This window comes from Ctenopharyngodon idella, chromosome 6, assembly GCF_019924925.1.
Source record: "Ctenopharyngodon idella isolate HZGC_01 chromosome 6, HZGC01, whole genome shotgun sequence".
Taxonomy (NCBI): domain Eukaryota; kingdom Metazoa; phylum Chordata; class Actinopteri; order Cypriniformes; family Xenocyprididae; genus Ctenopharyngodon; species Ctenopharyngodon idella.
Window position 1 is genome coordinate 5,659,673 of NC_067225.1, and position 27,299 is coordinate 5,686,971.

The 27,299-nt window shown below is 37.7% G+C and overlaps 1 protein-coding gene across 3 annotated transcripts in view; it reads right to left on the reverse strand.

Moving 5' to 3' along the window:
- LOC127514293 (protocadherin-9) overlaps nt 1–27,299 on the reverse strand; it is a 299,559-nt gene that overhangs the window by 98,335 nt on the left and 173,925 nt on the right. The window lies entirely within an intron of this gene.

Genomic DNA, 27,299 nt, shown 5'->3' on the forward strand with positions numbered 1-27,299 from the left:
CAATCAACCAGCGACTTTCAGTCAATATTGCTGTTTGATGCTTAATTACAAATTTAATGGGGATTTGTTCACTTTTATAGAAATGAACAACTAGGATGTTTTGGATTTTATTTGGTCAAAATTGTCCCTGAGCACAGCAAACCCAAGTCACGTTTCACATTACAAAGCTCTCTTCACTAAAGAACATGCGGGTGACATTATGCGAACAGTGATATGCTCTGAATGCAGCCTAAAGCGCTAATGGTATGAGGTGTTAATAATCACTAAAAAAATGACATAACTGCATTTAATGTGAGAACGTGAAAAAAATAAATAAATAAATAATAATAATATATATATATATATATATATATATACACACACACACACACACACAGTTCAAAAGTTTGGGTAAGTAAGATTATTTAATGTTTCTAATGTTAAAGATGTCTCTTAAAACTTCTATTTTTAAGCAACACTTTTAATTTTCATATAGTTTAACTTGAAGTACTAAAACAACAAACTAAAACTGAAAAAATAAATAAATAAATAAACTATGCAGAAATATTTAACCATCATCATCATCATCATCATAACGACAAAAGCACACAGCAAAATTATTAAAAAACTTTAACTTTTAAAGTTATAATGACAACAGAAAATATAAAAATATATTTGTTATATTTTTTCTTAAAAATATTAAAATAAAAATAATAATATACTGCTATGAGTAAATTATTCTCATGTGTAAGTCGCTTTGGCTAAAAGCATTTACCATGGTAAAAAACAAACAACAACAACAAAAAAAAAAAAGATAAATGTCAATATAAAATCTATTTTTTCCATCAAAGATTTATTGATTATTATGGATGTGTTTGCAACATACTATAACTACATATAGTAAATAAAAATATTTTATCTATATTACTTTTATTTTATGTGAATTTATTTTAAAATGTAATTTATTCTTGTGATCAAAGCTGAATTTTCAACATCATTATTCCAGTCTTCAGTGTCACATGATCCTTCAGAAATCATTCTAATATTTTCTGCTCAAGAAACATTTTGCATTATTAACAATGTTGAAAACTGTTGTGCTGCTGCTTAATAAAATTATTTGATAAATAGAATAGAAATTAAAAGAACAGCATTTATTTGTAATTTCTGTAATATTATAAATGTTTTTATTACTAAACAAAAGTATAAAAAAAAAAAAAAAAAAAAAAAAAAAATGACCCCCAACTTTTGAACGGTAGTTTATTCTACAAGTTGCTGTAATGTAGGTATATGTTCTGTGCTCTCGTTGATGGCTGGTCAGCACAGGCTCTGCCCACAGCGCTGGTAGGCGTCGGCGGAACACCACTGCTGGGTTGGCACGGCCCGGCCAGAGCGTCCTAGATCACATGCCATGTGCTCACACTGGGCACAGAGGCTCAAAGCCGTGTGAAGGTTCCGGCATCACCACGAAAGAGTTTGACAATGTGGCATGCGTTAACTGTCCCTGCATCTGCAAGCTTTCCATTGTTTGGATATACAATAATCTATGCATAATTCAACATGCTCGTATGCAAATAACCTCACCCACGCAATAACTAGAAAATGATTGCACACGTGCAATTTTAACCAAGCAAGAGCTCTCATTGCTTTTAAAGAAAATATTTATGCATTGCTGATCTCAGTCACTTGCTAATTTTGAGCATACTCCAAGAAATTCTAATGACATTTCGCAAAGTCCAGCACCGAGCTCTCCGCTAACCTTTCTGAGCAGGAAGTTGTCTTTTTTTGCACCATCTCTGTCGACTGTCTTAGACGACTCTGCTGTAATTATTGGCAAAAGCAAAGGTCAGCCAATCTCAGCGCTATGCAAATGACCTCATTATATAATTTGGAGCATTTCAGAAAGCAAGTGACATTCAATTAGAGGTAAAAAAGAGGCGAACAGTAGCTTCAGCATGACAGCCTGAGCTACGGACCACTTAAGCTGGACAAACCACAGCGGCTCTGTTCACAGATCTCTGGGCTCAGAAAAATTTCACTGACCTTCTCACCTTTTGACCACTTTCATCACAAATTCACCATCCGACAAAGCAAGGGAAATATTTGCTCATTATGGGGGAAAAGTTTCAGGCTAAGAGACATTCATTGCTTGATCAAAGTTTTACCCAGTTGTTTGTCTGTCAAAATCTGTTTTTAAAGTTGTTGAAATAAGATATGCTGTTAAAGTGATAAAATAAGTGTAAAAGTGTATGTGTCTATTAGTTCATTCATACGATAAACTATATCACACCAAATTACCTTGTTTAATGTGGTCAATATTCCATTTGATTTACTGTCCAGAGTCTGATTGACACCATTACACACATCTACACACAGTTTAGTAATAGATATGACGGATATTATGTGCTCTATAAACCACAAGTCCCGTGTAGTATTTTATTCATATGATATGCTTGGGTTTTGCCAAAACCACACAATATATTAATCTCTCATATCACAATACAACATCATCAAAGCAATATTGTGTGTAGATCACCTTGCAGAGTGAAATACTACCCTTCTAACCTGAACGATGTTCCAGTGCAATACACAAAAAACGCATTGGTGTGTAAACCAGCATGAAATGAACAGACAGGTATGTGATCACACTTCAGTTCTATTATAAACGGCTGTAAAGCAGGTGTAGATATCTACAGATAATGAATCACAGCTGCATGCTTATGTGCTCATAATTTTTTAAATATCAGTTGATGCATGAATTCATGTGTGTACATGTAAATGTGCACAATGCACCAAAAAAATTAACCGCCAAATGCCAGTAAAAATCAGCAGGGAAACAAAACAGAAATACTTTCTGTTTGGTAACTTAAAGGGATAGTTCACCCTAAAATAAAACTTAATTCATTTATTCATCCTTCTGTTTTTCTAATGCAGTACGTCTTTCTTTTTCGGACCAAAAAAGGAGAATTTTTTTCCCGTTCCAGTTCCACGCTCGTCCATATAGAGGCAGTGAATAGCAAGCTTTTTAAAGAAGACACAAAGCTATCACAGAACATGTGTCATATTCCAAGTGTTCTAAGGGTATACGATAGGATTTGGCAAAAACAAACCGAAATTTAATGGATTATTTATTGAAACTCCTGACCTTGTCCGACGCTCAGTTCACTCTCGCGTCCTGTATTTATTAATCTTGATTTCTCACAACTTTTGTGCTTTTTCTGAGCGAGTTAGTGAGAACTGCGGCGGTAACAGAGTCTCACGAACTCGCATATATATACAGTAGTCAACATTTGAAGTGGATCAAAACCTTTCATCAAAGTTGTCCTAAAAACTACTTCTTAGGACAACTTAGAATAACTTTTTTGATCCACTTCAAATGTTGACTACTGTATATTATATATATATATATATATATATATATATATATATATATATATATATATATATATATATACATATTTACACCACGTCTATTATTGATTGCTATCAGGATTTGAAGAGAGTTTCAAGCAGTATTACAAAAAGTGTTTATTGCCTACCCTAGCTTTAAATCTAACAAAAAACAGTGTGGTTTGTGCAATTTTGCTTCAAATATAAGTGTATAGTATCTTATTTTAGGAATATTTTTGGAAAAAGAACAAATAGGTTTATCTATGTATATGCTCCCTGTATTAAGCCACCCAAGCATGAATATGAGGAATAAAATCGCAATTTTGTTTTTGTGACAACTCGACATACTGGCTGATCTCGAGGGACACATTGACCTGCGCTGTTTATCAAAAATATGCAAAGAAAAACAGCTAAATAATCCCATTTTCAATGGTACAAAAATATATTTTTTAATAAAAGGGTGCAAAATACAGCTTTATGGCCAGTAAGATATATTTATGGTAAATTTTCTCAAATCACAAAAAAAGTTAATACAGGACCCCATGTGCATGCGCCTCACACCGAAAGTCAATGTGGGCATATCTCTGTGTGTGTGTATTTGTGCTTTTGCCCAGCAGTCACTCACTGCTGTATTAGCATAAGACCAGCTTAAACCTTCGCCACTGCCAATTTACACGCAATCATGGCTTATCATGCTTGTCAGCCCATATTAGTGGCGTGTTTTTATATTGTAACGGGCCAAACGCGCTGGCGATGGCACTGGTGCTAAGCAAACATAGCCGCTTTCAGCTAAGATGTTTGCCCTCGTCAAAGTACACAGAATCAGTGTCACAGAAGTTTTCTACTCAAAGACGAAAGACACGATCATGCCGCCCGATTCCCTCACTCGGAAAGAAAAGAAAGTGGATGCCTCTAAAGCGCTTTTCAGAAAAAGGAGACATCTTTGGCTGCGAGTAAATAGGCAATTACGGCATGCATAAACAAATCTGCGAACATGCAGATCTTTAATGAATTACATTTCCTACGTTTCAGGCTTATGTCAGTTTTTCTAAGGAGGAATTTCAGGGCTTGCTTATGAGTGCTTCACATCCAACAGAGTAGCGCTTAATGGATTTGCGTTAAGTCTGGGTTTAACCTAGCCTCCTGCTCGGCAAAAAGTCATCGCCGTCTGAGGACTGTTATCACGGTTTAGCGGCAGATCAGGTCTCTGTGTAGAGATTAGCACCAGAGTTTGCTGGAACTTTCCAGTGAATGTCACAAAACCTCAGAGCATCTTCTCTCGGAGGCACAACAAATCTGGCTAGAGTTCATTCACTGCGGTATCAGTTCTTAACGTGATGATTTTAAGTCTGAATCAAGAACGTTTCCCAACTAGGGTCAGTATCCCCTTTCCTCGATATGAATAAGGAGATTTTTGCAGTCGGATGCCACGTCTAAGAAATAATAGACTGCGGTTTCTGTCTGGATCTCATGGGACGATTCATTGGCAAGCACACCTTTTGCTTCCTCCATCCCTCAGTGTTTCTCCCAAGGGGTGGAGATGCTAACAACCCCCTCCATTTCCACCACGGCAAGCCTGCTGTCGGAAAACTGCACTCTTTCGCACCTGAATCCAGCCTTGCAGCATGACATAACCAGGCGTGAAATTTCCAGGGATAAATTGTCTGTCCACAATGAAAATGAAAAAAAAAAATGAAAAAAAAAAAAAAAAAAAAACAGCCAATGAGAACACATCTCATGCGTAATACACTGTCAAAAGCGCAAAAATAAACACCCATGTGGACGTTATATGAAATACTGATTTGACTTAATAGTAGTAATAACTATTAAAATTTTACATCTACATGATCTTAAAGCTTCTGCTGAGAAAAAACTACAATAACTCAAAATCGAATTTAGTTGAATGTTGCATAAGAGACGTGAAAGTAGCGTTGGTTTCCATTACCCAGATGAGCAGACTGATTTACAACATTGCCATGAACAACAGAGAATATTAGGAATACTATCAATCCCACGATTACTTAATCATCTGACATCTAATTTAGTCAGAATACACAGCTACTTTTGAACAATCATCAATGGAAAATGATGCTTTTTGCCTGCTTAATGGTGTAGTTACAGTACCTACCATTCAAAAGTTTGGGTAGTCAGTAATATTATTTTTTATTATAATATTATTTAGTCTCTTTTGCACATTATTTGGATTTATTTGACCAAAACACAGTAAAAACAGTATTTTAAATGACTGTTTCCTATTTGAATATACTTTAATATGTAATTTATTCCTGTGATGCAAAGCTGAATTTTCAGCATCATTACTCCAGTCTTCAGTGTCACATGATCCTTCAGAAATCATTCTTATATGCTGATTTGTTGCTCAAGAAACATTTCTATTAATATCAATGTTGAAAACAGTTGTGTTGCTTTATATTGCTGTGGAAACTTTTTTTTTTTTTTCAGGATTATTTGATGAACAGAAAGAATTACCTAGTCCTGACATGAAATTCTAGATGGCACAGGCTGGTCTTTAACTCATTTACGATTACATTATTTACATGGCACAGCTGATTGGTTGCTGTTGCATCAGCAGCCAATAAGCTGCGGCTCAACATTCAAACAAATACCAGTCTGCAACATGCTTTCAGAAACCCTCCACCTTCCCCAGCTCCACCTGAATAGATCTGCTACAGGGGGTTAATTTATATATGTCACATGTGCAGCAGCATCAATGTCTGTGAATATATTGGCAATAGCAAGTCTCGTTACTTGCTCTGCAGCAGCAGGGTAGCAGATCTATTCCGCCAAGACCAAATACATTAACATTGCCATATCCGTTACCATGCCAATATCTATTACCATACCAGTCTCTCCGAGAGTTGTCATGACAGAACTGCCTTTATTTGAAATAGAAATCTTTTGTAACATTATAAATGCATTTACTTTCACTTTTGATCAATTTAATGCATTCTTGCTGAATAAAAGTATTAATTTCTTCTTACTGCCCCTAAATTTCTGAATAGTGAAGGGGCTAACCAACCAAACCATGATCCCCAGATTTGGACAGAAAAAGCTTTTATTGCTTGCTGCTTTTTTTTTTTTTTTTTGCCTCACATCCAGTATAACATGCTGTTCATTTTAGCTAGGTGTCATTGTGGAGTGTGAGCTTGCTAAACCAACACACACACTTAAAAAAAGAAAAGAAAGCAGTAATAGCGCAATCAGCAAATCACTCAAACACAGTGATTAATATAGCCCCACAATGACTCACACGTGTAGGTAGACGCACACATGAAAAGAAAAAGGGCAAGACTTTGACAGGAAATTGAGGTTCTGGTCTCAGCGTGGATATTTCCATAGCTACCCTGGTGTGCTTTTCATTTGCACGCAATTGCTTGGTTTCTTCAAGAAAGGAGAGGGAACGTCTACCACCTCACTGCTGCTTCCAACCTTGCACACTTGAGAAAATAATCCAATCCAACAACGCCTCACCACCTGCTGAAAGAACCACCGAATGCGGCTCTTGTGTTGCAGCTTTTCAGAACCATCAACCTTTACACAACAACAACAACAACACGAGACAACACACATACGCATTCATCACGGCAGCATACAAGATGTTCCTCACAACTATGATTAGAAAAAGAGAACTGTTCTTATACAGAACCGAATGATTTCAAAGCATTTAGTTCTGTTAATGGCTATGAACTCATTTGCCAATGTAAGTCGGACATTCACTATCATCTATGTTCCGTGGTTATGAACTTATTAAACATTTGTGCTTAATTTATCCAGTAAATGTCCAGTGTCAGCTATATTTATATCTGACCATGTTTAAATCCATTAGATTCTCTCTCAAAATTAACGCAGAAAATCTAGAACTTGCAGACTAAATTGATAAGAGAAAAAGACTGAGCTTTGTGAAATAATACAGAGACAGTAAACTTGTAATATAACATAAATATGTGCATGTACTGGCTGCTTGTTATAAGCAACCTTATTCAAATAAATAAAATAAAACAAAACAAAACAAAAACCTGTTAGATAGATAGATAGATAGATAATATAATTAATATTAATTAATATAAATTGTAAATATTATTAATAAATTCATAATTTTAATGTATTCATATATTAATATTAATATAAAAAGGATAAAACAAAAAAAATACTAAAAATAAATAAATAAATTGATCGATCAATCAATCAATCAATCAATCAATCAATCAATCAATCAATCAATCAATCGTTATGTTCTTTACTGTTCCCATCCCTCAAAATACAAACACAGATTTTCAAAATGCTAAAATCGTCAAACACATCGATGCAATAAGTGAGATCTGACAGAGCCAAACAACATCATGTGTTCACTGTTGAATATGAAGTGGACAGTCAGTCTCATTAAAACTCATGGCTTTTTTATTTAACTGAACTGCATACTTGAACCAATAAAAGGGATTGTCTTTTTAACAATTGCTCAGATGAGATCTGTCATTTATAGTTGTTTATCTGTTTCTGCATCCTTGTTTGTGGGTTTTCTCTGGAAAAAACAGTCACTTAAACCTAACTGCAAGAATAACTTGGGGGAACTGCCAAGAGTGTTTGTGAAATACTAGATATATAGATATATACAGTACACACAGGCACTTTTTTTTAAAAGCATCATTGTTGCTGAAGCTCCAGTACGCGAGAGATATATATCCTGCTTTATGGGTGTTTTTATGGAGTGAAACAGAGCACCGACACAGGAGATGTAGTGCCCGTCTGGAGTCATAATAAAAGGCTGTCTGCCCTCTGTTGGTGTGAGCGCGCTACTGCAGCAGATCAGGAACGGACGCTGCACGGTTTGCCTTTTGTAGCCCTCTTTCTTTTCACCGTCCCTTCTTTTTTATCTACTTAAATCGCATTATTTTCCCTCCCCCTTCTCCATTATCTAGTCTCTGCCTCTCTCTCCACCTCGTTTCCGTCTCACATCAGAGGAGAAGGGCTCCGCGTGCAGCGCCGAAGGCCTCGTTCGGCTCGGCTCTCTGTAGTGTGGCTCTTAGCGCATGTGTTCTCTCGTAATGATCCCCTTGCTCCTCATTACAGGCAGAACGCTGTGACCTCCCTCCCATCGTACGGGCCCTTTCATTGGCCTCAGTGGCTCAAACGCCAGCCCGGGCCAATCTTTAGTCATCCACAGTCACAGAAAACATCTTTAGGATTTTCGTTGTCTGTCATAACAAGCTACTGTGCGGATGAGGGGGACCAATACACCCCTACAGGTCACGTAACGTCCTTTTGTACAGGACAGAACAAGCTCCAAACCTCTTTCATCACACAAACACACACACTGGTCAATGTATTCAAGACTTGGGAGTGTTGAAACGGCAGCTTTAAAGAGGGCCTTCTCTCCCAGTGTCCCAAGAACAGACCCTCCAAGCCCCGAAACTGCTCTAACATGCCAAAAAAAAAGGTGAATAAAACATGCTCTGTGCTTCCATTGTGTTTCCATTGTTAAATCCTGAGTGTGCTGCTCACAGCGCCTCTGGACACTTGGACCTCTAGCGTGAATGCATGTGTAGACACTAGTGGAAATAGTAGAAATCTCCTGGTGGATGTGCTTTGGTGTTTTTTTTTTTTCTTTTTCTTTTTTTTTAATGCTGGGGGTCAGGTGTGTGTGTGTGTGTGTGTGTGTGTGTGTGTGTGTGTGTGTGTGTGTGTGTGTGTGTGTGTGTGTGTGTGTGTGTTTTAAGCATTTCTGAAGCCTCTCAGTCACTTAGTGCAACAAAACGTACAGATTTAAATACAGACAAATTATTTAGAGGAACTAATTAACACAATGTGAATGCATAGTACAACTAAATATGAATTCACTCAAGTGATTTTTTCCTTAAAGAAATTGACCATGGTAAGTAACCATAGTTTCTGCCAGAATACCATAGTCACTTTATTTTGAAATTAAGTAACTTGTTATTAGTCATCATTACCTATAAAATAATAATAATAATAAAATGAATAAAAATAAACACAAATCAAACAAATATTCTTAAATGTACCAATATTAATTATGAATTCAGTGGTAAATAGTACTGAAGAAAATGTGAACGCCTATGCAAAACTTGCTGCCACAATGCTAGAGTGTTGCCAGGGTGTTGCTATGCCAAAGCTAAATTTTTCTGTATGATTGAAAGCTTGTTTTGCCGTTGTTAGGTGGTGGTCCATTAATTCTTTGATATTTTGGTGTCTAGATATTGAGATGTACACTACTGCTCAAAGTTTGAGGTCAGTAAGGTTTTTCTTCCCCCATTTTTGATCAAATAAATGCAACTGTGGTGACCATAAGAGACTTTTTTCAAAAAACATTTTAAAAACCCTTACCAACCCAAAACTTGGATTGGTAGTATATGTTTATGGGATATTTTGCCAATTTAAAGGGTTAGTTCAACCAAAAATGAAAATTCTGTCATTAATTACTCACCCTCATGTCGTTCCACACCCGTAAGACCTTCGTTCATCTTTGGAATACAAATTAAGATATTTTTTATAAAATCCAATGGCTCAGTGAGGCCTGCACTGCCAGCAAGATAATTAACACATCCAGTGCCCAGAAAGCTACTAAATACATATTTAAAACAGATCATGTGACTGCAGTGGTTCAACCTTAATGTTATAAAGCGACGAGAATACTTTTTGTGTGCCAAAAAAACTAAATAATGACTTTATTCAACAATATCTAGTGATGGGCGATTTCAAAACACTGCTTCATGAAGCTTCGAAGCTTTACGAATCTTTTGTTTCGAATCAGTGGCTCGGAGCGCGTATTCTCGAGAATAAAAGTATTTTCGTCGCATCATAACATTAAGGTTGAACCACTGTAGTCACATGAACTGTTTTAAATATGTCTTTTAGTAGCTTTCTGGGCATCTGAAAGTGTTAATTGTCTTGCTGGCAATGCAGGCCTCACTGAGCCTTCGGATTTTATCAAAAATATCTTAATTTGTGTTCCGAAGATGAACCAAGGTCTTATGGGTGTGGAATGACATGAGGGTGAGTAATTAATGACAGAATTTTCATTTTTGGGTGAACTAACCCTTTAATTGCAAAAAGACAATTTGAGGTATAATTTACATCTGTAACACAAATGGTGCAGGATGTGTATTAACCCTATAGTAAGAGTGATAATATCAGTGGTGCTGGTCAGGCAAGTACCTCTAATAGCTGTAGCAAGTGCAGTATTTTAGCAGAAACTATGGTTACCATGATACACAGGGAAGTGATTAGCGTTGTTCCCTCTGGGCTAATTGTACTTTGCCACATTCTTGAACCTCAATTTCTCTATGTTCCATCGCCAACAAGCTCTCTTTATCTTTGTTCTCGCTATACTCTTTTTCCTCTCTGGCGCTGAGCCCAGCTGTGAGCGTCCGGAGCTGAGAGTCAGCGAGTCCTCCATACTGTGGTGTAAAGGGTTGCTCTGAAACCCTCCTCTGATCTGCCTCAAAGCATTAGCTACACGCTAACAGCTCCTCACCCAGGCAGAGAGACTGTGTGCTTCACTGTGCGTGTGTGTGCGCTCTCTCAGTATGGAGTGACTGTAACAACCCGTTTCTATCTCCAGCCGTGGAGCCAAGAAAATGAAAGAGTCTGAAGCTGCTAGAGCATCATTCCAACATCTTTTCATAAACCATACTCATGTTTAAAATGGAAGCTTCCAATTCTGAATGGTAAACAGTTAATATGTTGTTAGAGTTGTGGTAAACATGCAATGTATTAACATCTGCTGATTACACAATAGATTTACACTCCATTGACACCAACTATTAAAGACACGATGAAATGGAAGTATAGTGACAGATATTTCCTTCTGTACTGTAAAGTACAAAGAAGTAAAATGGATTATTGAAAAAGAAAAAATGTAGGGCGGGGACTTCAATCCATCAGTCGTTCATTGTATAGAAGCAGATCTGAATACGAGTCGAATGTCGATTGTTAAAAAAAAAAAAAAAAAAAAAACTACTAAATGATTGGAGAAGACTGGCAAATGTCACCAGAGAGACTTTTAATAAACAAAAATTGAAATGGATTAATCATTCACAATAGATATTCCATTTCAAGCTGACTTTAACCTTTTTTACATGTCTGGACTAGATCTTCCAAAGTTATTGAATTTAGCTAATAAAATGTTTATAAAAGGCTTCCTTCATACTTCATACTGTATAATGCAAATGTTTCAATAAGGCACTTGTGACCAGGCTGTACTATGAATAAAAACATTGAAGCCACTTCACTTCAATGCCCTTTAGTTGTAAATATCATCACATTAGCCTCAAATACCTTATTACTTGCATACAACCCAGTTTGTATTCATAAAATACATTTGTTTTGTGTATATGCTGCAGCACATTCAAAAGATTGGGGTCAGTAGCACTTCATTTATTTATTTTTAAATATTCTAATACTATTATTCAACAAAGATTTGATTAAAAGTGATATTTAGACTTTTAGGTAACTTGTTAAGATATACATTAAGATACTTGTCCTTGTTACACATGTTGCATTATTAAATTGTGCATAATTATGTGCAACTAACCTTAACCACAACCAAATCCTCCTAACCCTATTGTAAGTACATGTGGTTCAATATTATTAATATACATTTCAAATGAATGCTTTTGAACATTCTATTCATCCTAAAACAAAATCTATCACTGTTTCTACAAAAATACTAAGCAGCCCAACTATTTTCAACATTGATGATATTAATAGAAATGTTTCTTGAGCAGCAAATCAGCATATTAGAATGATTTCTGAGGGATCATGTGACACTGAAGACTGGAGTAATGCTGCTGAAAATTTAGCTTTTGCATCACATGAATAAATTACATTTTAAAATTTGTTAAAATAGAAAACAGTTATATTCAACAGTGCTAATAATTCACAATATTACTGCTTTTACTGCATTTTTAATCAAATAAAAGCAACCTTGATGACTACTAACAATCTACACAGTATTATATTACTCGGAGAACTCAAGAGCTGCATTTGAGATGGCCTTAACCTAAAACCATAAAAACAGACAAGCTTTACCAGGCTGGAAGACCATCTAACCACATTAGTCTGATGTAAGATGTTGTTTTTAGCAGGCTAGCAGCTCTATATGCAGTATAGATCAATGTGAGAACAGTCACGTGTGAACATCACATCATGTCATTTAATATTCCACACAAGGTTCTGACTGCAACCTGCCGCGTACACGATGTTAAAGTGAGTTTCACACGCCGAGTAAAGATAGCCCTTATTGATTGTGAGCACACTTCATACGGCGTTAAGTCCATGCAGTGCGATTCGAGAGGTAAAAACTCTAGACCCGCTGAAATAACGCTTATTTGCTCAATGAGAACGTGTTTTAGAGATGAGATGTAAATCGATGCAGTGCCACTTGACTCATTTCTCTCAGCAAGCCGACAGGCCACACAATGGCTCAGCTCTTTTGTTCTATCTCTCCTTCTCTCTCATTCACCACTATGGTTCCTGTAAGTGCCTCTTTACCTTAAGCTATTATCGCCTGTGAATTTACTCATAATGCTTCTGCATGCACTCTGTTGAAATATACCAACTGTATACTGTAGATACACTGAATATGGCCCCGGCACTCTGTACTGCTGACGGACTGATTTGTTCCTCTTATACCCTTCCTCTTACTTCTGCATTCCCTCCTTCTGTTTTAGCACCACCATCTGTCTTGTTTCCCTCAGAGAGAGGGAAAAGGTTTAGAGATCTGGAAGAGCTTCTGCACTCTCCAATCTGTGACACCGAGACACATTAGCATAACACGAAGTCAATAGCAGACGTATGTGGCACATCACAACACACACAAAAAAAAAAAAAAAAAAATCACATTGTTTCCATTGTAGTCAATGAAGCTGCAAGCAGCCCATGTGGCACGCTTCTTGTTTCTGGGCCTGTTTACATCTTGTTACTTCATGCGTTTTCTCTATCCGATGGTGAAAAGACCAGGTGTAAATGCCATCCGAAAGGAATTCGAGACATATTTAAATCCGATAGCTCAAACCACTTCAGGAGGCGGTCTGGGACGCATTCCAGTCAAAACTGAACAAGTCTAAATGCATCTGGTTGTTGAAACCACATTTGTAAATTTTACTCCTCCCAAAAATGAATACTGACCCAAAAATTTGAATGGACATTATTATTAACATATACGTAATCTTATGACTGTTGCCAAATTGTAGCTTAGAGCTGATTGGTTCATTATTACTGACCAGTGTTGGGCTCGTTACTCAAAAAAAATGTATTTATTATTTGCTACTAGTTACTCCTTTCAAAAGTAATATTATTACTTTACTCATTACTTTCTGGCAACAGTAATTAGTTACACTACTAGTTAAATTACCTTTCCTTCATGCCCCACAGAAGTTGTAATTGTGTATCTTCCCCATAAAATTCTTCTAAAATGTTACTAACAACATATTTCTGCCTCATCATTTGACCAAAATCCACATTGGATCGTGGTCAGAAGTTATTACAAACACACAATGGTGATTGATAGTGACTTAAGTAAAAGTGTCGTATTCATTTCAAATTAATTGTAGCTTGAAGCTAATTGTAGCTATAATTTCTCTTTTAATCATATACGATTATATTTCATGATGTATTTTATCAAAAGAAATCACATAAGTTCGTAAGAAAATGTTTTGTTTTCCATAAAGATTTGTAATTTGTTGGGCAAGTCATGTAATGCCAGAGTAAAGTAATGCCACATAATGCCATATCTAACACAACAGTGTTCAGATCATCTATTCTCCTGACAAAATCAGTGTAATGGCAATATTGTCATTTGCAGAATGTAAACTTTTCCATATTCCAAGCTTGCCTGCTACACTGGTGACTTCATGTGCCCGTGCGAGTCATAAAAATTATGAAAATAAATCTAGGAATTATTGGATTGTTGGATTTCAAATCAGTAGGGATTGAGGCATAAAAAGTAACTAAGTATCAAGCTGTTTTATGGATGGTAACTTTAATGTTATTACTGAAATCTTATTAGTAATTAGTTATACTACTAGTTACTGCAAAAAATAATATTACTGTAACTAGTTACTAGCAACTAGTAACTAGTTACTGCCCAACACTGTTAGTGACATCATGCAAAATATGATTTTGCTCCTTACAGTAGGAACTGGACAACTGTATGGACAAAAACAACATTTCCCTCAAACAGCGGGAACAATACCCTCACACAAACAACTTTCCCCAGCCTCTGACTTATTAAAGGTAAACAAACTGTGGGTGCAGGTGTGCTGAGAAATCAACCTATCATGGAAAAAATAACCCCATCAAAGGACAACAACAAACATCCATCCTATTCCATACCTCAGCGATGAAAAGGCCAGAGTCTTCGAAAAAGGTCTGTACTTCTGTCTATTTCCTCTTATTTTTTTCTACAAGCAGAGACCTGGGGCATGAGGCAATTTCATAACGGCCTGAAATATTGCAAAGGCCTCTTTACTGAGGTTAAACGGCGTACAATGGGCGCTCTCGTGCTACACAAATACCGCTCGACATGCTGAGGTTCCCTCTCTCTTGGTCTGAGGAGACTGAAGTGCAGTCTCTGCTGCAAAAGAGATGCAGATAGGATGTGTCAGGAGTTCCTTGAATGACATGCCATCATCTGAAACCGGCCGTGACACAGGGTGAAGCAGCAGTGCTCTTGGAGAGAGGTGCTGCACCCTACGCTGCTTTGCTCTTAACCGCCCTACAAAGATTTGTGGTCAGAGAACGAATGCATCAGAATGATCGAGATCCGCTTTGACACATTCCGAACTTTCACACTGGATGCCCTCGGAGTCTGAGCCGAGGGGCTTCAGGGTTCTGTCTCTGTTCCAGACAAACACATAACATTCTGGATTTGCAAGGGCTTTGACTCTCTCTAGCCTTGTCTTGAATGCAAAGGACTTGTTAATTTCAGAGGAGCAGCAGAGCTGGAGAGACCGGTGTGGGTCTGCAGAGCTCTATAGTAACCTGAGTTACTATAGATAGATAGATAGATAGATAGATAGATAGAAAAAAGGCAGACAGACAAGATGGATGGATGGATGGATGGATGGACAGACAGAGTCATAGATAGATAGACAGACAGACAGACAGACAGACAGACAGACAAGATAGATAGATAGATAGATGGATGAAGACAGACAAGATGGATGGGTGGATAGATAGATAGATAGATAGATAGATAGATAGATAGATAGATAGATAGATAGATAGATAGATGAAGACAGACAGACAAGATAGATAGATGAAGACAGACAGACAAGATAGATAGATAGATAGATAGATAGATGGATGAAGACAGACAGACAAGATGGATAGATAGATAGATAGATAGATAGATAGATAGATAGATAGATAGATAGATAGATAAAAAGACTGGATGGATGGATGGATGGATGGATAACTTTTTTGTGAAGTTACTTTTTATGAAGTTGAAATCATAACTCATGTGTGTTTTCTACACAAGCTTATATCACTATCAATTATTCTTAGAGCTGGTAGGTCTGTCTTCAAAGGTTTCAGTATTATTGCTAAGTTCTGTATGAAAATAAATTAAAGGGATTTTTACTTCCAGAACCTGACTGTTGCGCTCGATGGGCTGAACAGTGATGCGCCCCAAGCTTAACTGAGGAGCAGACCCCCAGTTAGGCCCTTTATGAGAACATGCCCTGACCTGGCAGTTCCCACCCCTCCAAAACAGCAGCACCTGAAAAGGGCAGGCAGATGGCTGTCTAATGGAAATGGATTGAACTTGCGAAGAGGTTGAGAGAGCGAGAGAGTGATGCACAGGAAGGAAAAGAAAGGCAACATGAGGAAAATGGATCCTGACACTGGGGATGACACTTCCACCAAATGTCACTGCACTTGCTTCGGCTAGCGTCCCGTAAACAGGAATGCACCTCAGACTCAGACAGACTGAGATTACGAGAGGAAAAAAATCGTCCAAGGAAAGGAGAGAACGACAAAAATACATGTCGCAAACAGAGCACAAGAGAAGGCAAGGAGAGACAGAGAGGCGCGTTTTCCCGCCGAAGCGCCTGTCTCCCCTAGCAATGAAGGGATAATGTAGTGTTCAGTGTTGCCAGGTGCTAAACCTATTTGCTTACAGAAAAGCAGTATCGTGTCTCCCACCCTAATTCGCCGGCTCGCGCACAGGGCCGATGGCGACGTGGGGGACCCGAGCAGCCGTGGCAACCTGACGAGCCTGAGATTGAAAGAAAGCTCAATTATATTGCTATTGGCAGTCGAACATTTGCAACCCGTCACATGGAGCGTTGTATAGGATTAGCATTGACAAACTGCTGCTTTTCCTGGCCATCTACCCAGTTTCCTCCTCGCTTCCAGCATCAGATAGAGCAGGGAGGGGGGCGTTCGGCACATCTGCCAGCCTATTAGGGAGGTAAAACGGAACGAGTCATTTGTATGGATGGATCATGTTCGCACAGCTCCCTGCAAATCGGCACATGTGAACATGTTAGTGTGCCCGTGGACATCTCTTCGCACGTATAATGAGTGTAATCTGCATCCCACTATCTTTCCACAGGCAAACGCACCTCTCCAGAACTATAATCACAAGGATTGAACGTAATCCCGTTTGGACAGACAGTCACAGCAAATTATAATCACAAGGATTGAACATAATCCTGTTTGGATAGACAGTCACAGCAAACGTTAGTTACCCGCTCACGTCCCTTTATTTATCTGGCCTTATGGGTGAGTGACACGACCAAGAACTTCGAGAAATTTTACCTCACACCAACCCAGTTTGGTTTCCACAAAAATATTAAGCAGCTCAATTTATACTTGCGTTTCAGTATAAACAGACCAAAACGGAGACTTTTGAAAATGACGGTGTGGCTGCCCACGTTCGCTCTGCGTATCCTTGACGACCGTGTAAACAATAACATGGAGACTGAACTGCTCTCTTTGTTGGCTTTGTTGTCATATTTAGCAGCCATTGTGCAGTTAAACTCAGCATTTTTTTAGTACTGTCGCTACCTACATGCACAAGAGGCAACTGTTTACACTTGTACGCACGTGCCCAGTCTGCATGAATTGTCATGTGACACCGTGTAGTGTAGACGGAGATCGTTTCTGAAAAGCTGTGGAAACGCTAGTGTAGACGAGGATCGTTTTCATTTTAAAACGTCGTTTTAAAACAAAAATGCACTAGTGTAAACGGGGCCTAAGAAATGTTTCTTCAAATCAGCACATTAGAATGATCATGTGAAACTGAAGACTGGAGTAATAAAGCTGAAAATTCAGCTTTGCCATCAGAGGAATAAATTCTATTTTAAAATGCATTTGAATAGAAAGCAGTTATTTTAAATCATAAACTTTTGAATGGTAGTTTAAGTACAGATCCACGTTTGATAGGACGTCAAAAAGCCACATTCATACAGTTTATTTCATATTGCTGTTGACATTCAGCATAACAAAATGCAACCTGCATTCAAAACTAATTTGCACCTGTGAACATTCCCGATCTTTAATCGCAAATGATATTTAAGAACAGGTCTCTGAATAGAGTACCATTAATTATTCTTATTCAGAATTGCATTATTCCAAATTCAAATATTCCATCACAACAGCATCTCATCCTGTCACATGGGCAGCATGAGTGCTTTACAGGAGCAGGTGGAAAAAATATCCTCACTTATGCAGGCAGCGGAGTTCATGCGCGAAGACGGCCATCTCCGGGAGCCGCGATGATGAAGTGGAAATTCGTCACAGGGCTGCCCAAGCGGGTATGCGCCGTGAAGAGACCCTGTGTGCAGCCAGCGATAGATGCATATGTATGCGAGCGGCCTGCACAGCAACGATGCATTCACGCAAAACAAGCCAATTCGCTGAGATGTGGTGAGGGGAACCGCGCTTCGCTTTGGAAGTCAGGGGAAGCAGAGGACTTCATGCTCAGATGATTATTATGTGGGTTGACAACTGGGGAACACTATAAGAACATATGCGGTGTAGTTTATTCTACTAACCTTGTAAGATACAAGGAATGCTTGCATGTCAGACTATATTAATGTTATTATGCCTACATTTACAGATCCTAATGCATATTTTGAAAGTCTGTTTAAATTCACTTCTGGCTCATATATATTGATGATTTATCTGTGTACTACCTATCTATTTTTTATTTTATTATTTTTTTTTATTCATATGCCTTTGTAAACTTCAATCAAAATCAATTCCCCTTCCTCTTGCGGCAACATCTCTTCTATTCTGTGATGATGTGTTTACTAGCACGAGGGCGGGGCAACCTGTCACTCACATGAGATCTACTAATAGCAAACCACATCCATCTAATCAATTCCCCATGGACAAAATCAAGTCCCGCAATACTTTTTTTTTTTTTTTTTTTTTCAGTTCAGTGGTTGTTGCATTGGATCTCTATGGAGAGACAGAAACCTCTCAGACTTCATCAAAAAAATCTTAATTTGTGTTCCGAAGATGAATGAATGTCTTACGGATGTGGAAAGACACAAGAGTGAGTAATAAATGACAGAATTTTCATTTTTGAGTAAACTAACCCTTTAACCAGTCTGTCACGTGTAACAGTGAGAGAACACACAAGAAATTAGACATAGTTATTTTATAAATCAACTACATACTCATTGTATTTAGACCCACATTTGAAAGTGTTCCAAATCTCAGTGTTTTTGCTGCTTACACACATTCAACAAGATCCAAATAGATGTGAAAACATCTATGAAAACATCAGAACCGGTTGACGGTGTAAAAGCTGGTGATGACTCAGCAGACGTCATTACTTATGTGTGGGTCAGGTCTGCAGCCCACTGCCACCGTCTCCAAGGACAACAAGCTACTATCTTCAAGGACAAGGTAAATACCCACTCGCTTTACTATTATCTTTGAAACAGTGCATGAGTGTTATTACCCCCACCTGAGCCAAATGACACGGTTTGACCTGCCATTCGCTGATTGCTCGGGAAGTAAGCAGACTTCCTGCAGTGACAGATTGTGTCCTCCTTGACATGAATGAGCTCCTGAACCTCAAATAAATAACAGACAGATTACAGGTCATAAATGGCTCCTCACCTCTAGCGTCAAGTAATGAGAAACAAACTTTTAAAAAATGGATCCATTTTGCAGCATAAGAAATACAATTGATTCCCGCCTTAATAATTAATTTTATGGTCAATGATCTTAGCAACCGTAATTTCTGTTGGACCTAATCATCTGGAAAATAAAAATTGCCCAGACCATTTTCTCCATTTGTTTGGTTGCCAAGCAGCCAGCAAATTTCCCTCAAACCCGCAGTGTGTGACATGATCCCACCGCCTGCGTGTTGCCATGTGTCTGTGCTGCGTGTTTTGGAGAGAGAGACTCAGCATATTGGTCTATGCATTGCAATTATACTCATTTTCAAGCACTGGAGGGCAAGAAAATAAACAGGAAATAGATGATGTAGAAACACCGTCATTCTGTTGTCTCTGAAGCAGACAAACACTTGTTCCATAGAAATTAAAATAGAATTCTGAACCAGTGTTTCCTACGTTTTCGACACTCCAAGCTCCAAAATACCCCCCAACATGTCAATATCACTAGTACAAAATTATGAACTTTAAGTACACAATGACATATGAATAACCAGTTTGTAATTAGTCTGTTTTAAGTTACACTAACCATACAAATGTACATTTTTAAAGACCAGTTTTAAAAAGTACACAAAGTCAAGATTCTCCAATCATTTTGAGTCTAAAATAATCTGTGGTTCAATAAGCGAGTCGTCAATGATTCAGTCCAAGATTCAGACTGATGACACCTACCGTATGTCCAATTCAGTTTGAATTGCTAATTAGAAGCGTGTTTCCCAAAAGCATAATTAGCCAACTATGGTTCCAAGTTTAGTCGTTACCAGCATAGTTCAACGATTCAGCGTTTCCTGAAACCATAGTTCCAACGAACATTCGCAAATAACGTCACAAAGTTGTGTGGTTGGATTTACAACTGTTGACCTGTGGTTAGAAGCATAGTTTCTTGTTTGTATGGCATGTGGACTTAAATCATTCATGCTCTTGAGCAAATAAGCAAGCTAACATGCAGTACGTTTTATATATTTCATTGCAAATATCCATTCTACATCTTTTAGTTTGTTAAGAGAATTAAAGTGCCCTTTTTAAAGAGCGCACATGTGTGTTCATGCTCTGGTATGCTGGGGGAACCCATGAGTGATGTAAGAGGGAACCAGCGATTGAATGAAATTCAAGCTTTACTCACCCTCAAGCCATCCTAGGTGTATATGACTTTCTTCTTTCTGATGAACACAATCTGAGATATTTTAATAAATATCCTGACACACCCGAGCTTTATAATGGCAGTGAACCGGGGTCACGAGTATGAGGTGAAGAAAGTGCTTCCATCCACATCCATCCATCATAAACATGTACTCCACACAGCTCCAGGGGGTTAATAAAGGCCTTCTGATGCGAAGCAATGCGTTTGTGTAATAAAAAAAAAAAAAAAATGCATATTTAACAAATTATGAAGTAAAATATCATGCTTTCGTATTCAAGTTACGAAGAAAGTGTAAATTGGTGTCGCGTCAGTTACACTTTTTCCGTAAGTTCAATAGGGAAGGCGTAGGATGTAGCTTAAGCTTTTTGAACTGCAAGAGTTTTACACTTTCTTCGTACGTTGAAAACGGAAGGCGGTTTTGATTTTACTGTATTTTTGGTGAAACAAAGTGTAAGCCTAAGAGACTTTTTTCAAAAACATAAAAAAAAAAAAAAAATAAAAAAAAAATTCCATTTTCGATAGGAGCCACTTTCATACAGTACATTGCATGTTGCTGTCGAAAATCCAATATACTGTAGGCGGAAGTGGCATATATTACATGTGAACATGCTGCATTCACTCTAACGTTGAAACATTTGATTCCAGCATCAACACACAAATACCTCTAATGGACTCCTTCCCAAAATTAGAGGCTGTCAACCATTTAATGGCCATCATTTTTCTTGCATCAGTGACTTTGAAAGCCAATCATGACTGGAAGAGGGAAAAATAAATAAATAAAAATAACTACAAGCATGTCAGGAAAGCAGGAATGGACATTTATGTACAAAAATCTCTAAATACTAATTGCAGGACCCAAATGGACTCTAGCACTCAACTGAAGTCAGTTTATTTCCCTGTATTCAGCAGATGAGGTTTTCTAACATGTGATTAGGTATGTTTCAAAATGTTAAAATATTTTTCAGAGGTTACAAGGCCTACACTGGGCACTATTTTTTAAAATTCTAAATATATTCGATAAGTAGATATGTGCTGTTTATTTTTTAATTCTTAATGTGGCTTGATTCAAATCATCTTCTGATTAAAAAAAGCCATCTAAGCCATGGCAGAGAAACTGCATATAATCAAAAAGGTGAAAAGTATAAGTAAAAAACAAACAAACAAACAAAAAAACAGCCTTATGCTGAACTGAGCTGTGCTTGCCATGCAAACTTTCTCACAAACAAACAGTTATTCTGCTACAGGTGTAGTCTTTCTTATACTGTAATCATTGTTGCGTTTGCTACTGGGTTGTAGATCTATGGAGAGACCTTTAAAAAGGATTCTAAAAAAGATCATTAAAAGTTCTGAACAACTACAAACCAGAGTTTTTAAAGGGGTCACATACATTTTTTTATTTATTTCTTTGTTCTCTCTGCGGTCCACTTATAATGTTGGTAAAGTTTTATTTGTTTGTTTTTGTGCCAAAAACCCATAATTTAGTTTTCCATGGCCGCTCCTCTCTGACCCTTTGAATCAAATGGGCTGTTTTCATGCTGTGCCTTTAAGATCCCAATATAAATTGCCTCTTCGCATGTAAAATGAGCAAGAGAACTTTTCTGCACTCTGCCATTGGATCCAAGTTGCTGTTACTCCATTACTTCGGGTTTCTAATGTCAAAAATCACAGTACTGTATATCAGAACAAGCTGTTTTTGCAGCTTTTGAACTGGAAAAGATGTTTTTCTAAGCGAATAAGATTTTATTTAGAAACATCAAAGAATATCTGATTCCTCCTTTCTCTCTAGTTTGCTTATTACTGATTGTACTGAATCCAGTGGATCCTGCCAAAACATCCTGTAACATAACAATAATGTTTAGATTCTGCCAAATCAAATCAGTTGAATATGCAATAACAAGTCATCTGAAATTTGTGCAATGGAAGTTTTAATATAGAGACATGTTGGATTCATATCGTTTTCATACTGATTCCATAGTCTCATCTAAATGCTCGTAATAAACCGTTTTTTTATATAATTCATAAATTATAATTGCATGCCTCTGTCCTTGATAATTGTCCCTAATTAAAATCAAGCTTTGCAGTTCATTATGGGTCCAATTTTCAGAGACCTAATGAAAGGCCGACCGACTCAACACATGAGGTAACCATAGAGCAGACACCTAAAGTAATTACAATATTGTGATAAGAAATCAAAAGAAATGATCTCAAAATCACATGCTATGTCATGCAGTTAATCTAGCCCCCTTTGCAAACATCTTAGAGTCTAATGCATCGGCGTATATAAAATTCTGCCTCAGGCCTTGCATCCGAGCCAAAACAACTTAATGGATTAATTGAGGGAACCAACAGAGTTAATTAGGCCTTGGGGGTTATGATTCCACCCTATGTCAAACCTTGCTTCAGTCTCAACAGCCCTGCTGAGCAACCACCACAATTAGCAGAGATGTTGTGTCAGTGTCCAAGAACTAGCAGGAGGAGGAAAAGATCTTGGCCACGGGAAGACGAGGAGAAGGAGGTTGAGAGAAAAGAAGAGGAAGCCTGTTTCTGAGCCTATTTCTGAGTAGGGTTGAGTGCTATTCAAATTCAAAAGATAATTTGGAATTTAAAAGGCATTTTCAATTCTGGGATTGCTTTGAATTGAGGCTGCATACAGGATCCATAGTTGGATTTAAATTTAAGGTAGTAGACATTGTAGAAACTGCTGCAAGTATGGTTTTAAATAATTTAATAATACATATAACATAAAAACACTACTACTACTACTACTACTACTAATAATAATAATAATTATCATTATCATTATTATATAAAATAATAGGGTTTAAATTATATATACAATGATTTCAGCAGAGGGCGATGTGTGTTGTATCGTGAGTATTACATGACATCATATCTCTTACTAGAGGACACAAGAAAGTGAAAAATGGTGGATGGAGAGACATCTACAGATGTACGACCTGAACCATCATGCAAAAGTGTATCAATTCAACTTTTCCTCATGGTCTAGAGTTAAAACAGCAAACAAAAATAGCAATACATAGCGATATTGAATCGCATTACTTGCAAAATGGCAATTCTTAAAAATCACAATAATATCTGCACCCAAGAATCGTGATAGTATTGAATCGGTAGATAGGGGTATCGCCCCAGCCCTATAAAATCATTTTAAAGGGGACCTATAATGCCCCTTTTCACAAGATGTAATATACAGTGGGTACGGAAAGTATTCAGACCCCCTTAAATATTTCACTCTTTGTTATATTGCAGCCATTTGCTAAAATCATTTAAGTTCATTTTTTTTTCCTCATTAATGTACACACAGCACCCCATATTGACAGAAAAACACAGAATTGTTGACATTTTTGCAGATTTATTAAAAAAGAAAAACTGAAATATCACATGGTCCTAAGTATTCAGACCCTTTGCTGTGACACTCATATATTTAACTCAGGTGCTGTCCATTTCTTCTGATCATCCTTGAGATGGTTCTACACCTTCATTTGAGTCCAGCTGTGTTTGATTATACTGATTGGACTTGATTAGGAAAGCCACACACCTGTCTATATAAGACCTTACAGCTCACAGTGCATGTCAGAGCAAATGAGAATCATGAGGTCAAAGGAACTGCCTGAAAAGCTCAGAGACAGAACTGTGGCAAGGCACAGATCTGGCCAAGGTTACAAAAAAAATTCTGCTGCACTTAAGATTCCTAAAAAGCACAGTGGCCTCCATAATCCTTAAATGGAAGACGTTTGGGACGACCAGAACCCTTCCTAGAGCTGGCCGTCCGGCCAAACTGAGCTATCGGGGGAGAAGAGCCTTGGTAAGAGAGGTAAAGAAGAACCCAAAGATCACTGTGGCTGAGCTCCAGAGATGCAGTTGGGAGATGGGAGAAAGTTGTAGAAAGTCAACCATCACTGCAGCCCTCCACCAGTCGGGGCTTTATGGCAGAGTGGCCCGACAGAAGCCTCTCCTCAGTGCAAGACACATGAAAAAACACCTGAAGGACTCCAAGATGGTGAGAAATAAGATTCTCTGGTCTGATGAGACCAAGATAGAACTTTTTGGCCTTAATTCTAAGCGGTATGTGTGGAGAAAACCAGGCACTGCTCATCACCTGTCCAATACAGTCCCAACAGTGAAGCATGGTGGTGGCAGCATCATGCTGTGGGGGTGTTTTTCAGCTGCAGGGACAGGACGACTGGTTGCAATCGAGGGAAAGATGAATGCGGCCAAGTACAGGGATATCCTGGACGAAAACCTTCTCCAGAGTGCTCAGGACCTCAGACTGGGCCGAAGGTTTACCTTCCAACAAGACAATGACCCTAAGCACACAGCTAAAATAACGAAGGAGTGGCTTCACAACAACTCCGTGACTGTTCTTGAATGGCCCAGCCAGAGCCCTGACTTAAACCCAATTGAGCATCTCTGGAGAGACCTAAAAACGGCTGTCCACCATAGTTTACCATCCAACCTGACAGAACTGGAGAGGATCTGCAAGGAGGAATGGCAGAGGATCCCCAAATCCAGGTGTGAAAAACTTGTTACATCTTTCCCAAAAAGACTCATGGCTGTATTAGATCAAAAGGGTGCTTCTACTAAATACTGAGCAAAGGGTCTGAACACTTAGGACCATGTGATATTTCAGTTTTTCTTTTGTAATAAATCTGCAAAAATGTCAACAATTCTGTGTTTTTCTGTCAATATGGGGTGCTGTGTGTACATTAATGAGGAAAAAAAATTAACTTAAATGATTTTAGCAAATGGCTGCAATATAACAAAGAGTGAAATATTTAAGGGGGTCTGAATACTTTCCGTACCCACTGTAAGTCTCTGATGTCCCCAGAATGTGTCTGTGAAGTTTCAGCTCAAAATACCTCACAGATCATTTATTGTAGCTTGTCAAATTTGCCCCTATTTGGGTGTGAGCAAAAACATGCCATTTATGTGTGTGTCCCTTTAAATGTAAATGAGCTGCTGCTCCCGGCTTTCCAGAAACTCGTGCTTTGGTTGCTCAACAACATCAAAGCTGGAGAATCTCACGCAGCCAAATTGATGTTTGTCAGCAACATTACATTGTTCAAACCGGAGTCGGACAATGACGGAGAGACTCAGGAAGAAGTTGATTCAACTCATCGACTAGCATGTGCCGTCATGATAAACGTTTGTGCAAATCCAGCATTGAATTGACTCTCATTTGTGGAGCAGTCCGGCGTAAAATGACGGCATGGCAACAACAGTCTATTACAACAACTCTTCCTCTTCTCTAAAGCAGCCCAACATGGCCTCACCCCCTTTGTTGCGTGTTCTCGGGGGCAGGGTTTATGTAAATTTTAGGGTTAGTGATGTCACTAACCTGGGAAGAAGCTCATTGTAGTCCCTCCCAGCCGTTTGCTGTACACTCAAAACAATGATTTTTTGATGCTGTTCACTTTATTTAAACAACTTATTTTGATTCAACACCATTGTATTAGGTTTCTGGTTCAAATTTAATTGCTTCATGTTAAATTGACTTGAAACGATTACTTTTTTAATGTAACTTGATGTTTTCATATTTAAAAAAAAAAAAAAAAAAAAACATGTTTCAATCAAGTAAACTCAACCAGGACTCAATCAAACAGGACTTTCACTTCCCATCATGCTTTGCAAAGGGGCTGATCTGGGAGAGTAAATGTTGAAATCAAGTGTTATTTTAAGCAGTTTTTAGCAACATGAGAAAATGGAGAGACTTTTTAATGTTTACTGTTCTATTATGTTGGTATTTAAAAGTTTCTGTTATGTTAATAGTTTTGGGGTTACCATTGTGGTGAAGTGCAGAACATGTGCTTGGGTTGAGGACCTGCTAACAACAATTAAAGTTGTTTTAATAATAATAACAACTATTTTGGGCATGCCATAGATGGAATATAACCATCTTCTGGCCAACACCTAACAATAAGAGTCTTTACAGAGTAAAGATTTTGTAAAAGTTGTGAAAATTATTCTTGAACGCATCCACTAAATAAACAAATCAATTAAACTGGATTCCTTGTTTTAATTTCTGTTTGATATTATTTTAGGATAATTAAACTTAATGGTTTTGGACAAAATTAAGAATGTTAACCTGATTCAACTAAATGGCATTGAGTTAACCTTAGGTAATAAATTTAAGTTAACTGAAATAAATAATGTTAATTAAATGCAACATAACCAAGTTACGTGGAACCTGTTGGCATAAAAAAATTAAGTAAATCCAATGTATCATTTTTTTGAGTGTAGTCCTTAAACAGACAGTTCTTTAAAATAAAATATCTCTCCTTGCATTGAACTTTGAGCGTCGTAACTTTGCAGATGTTGTTTATGCTCTAACAGCAAAATTTCACACTAACTAAAGTTAAAAAATTGAAATCATAATCAACCACCCCTTTAAATATTATATGATATTATATATCATTTTGTCAAATTCACTCACAAATTAAAAGGGAGACTCAGAATTTTTCTTAACTCTAAGACCAGATCATTACTGGATAAGCAGGAAGGAGCGTTCAGAGAACACCTCCTCTTTCTGGGGGAAAGAAAAGGCTTTGATCTTAGCAGATGTTTGCATCCCGCTCAAACGATGACTTAGCACTTTCTGTGAA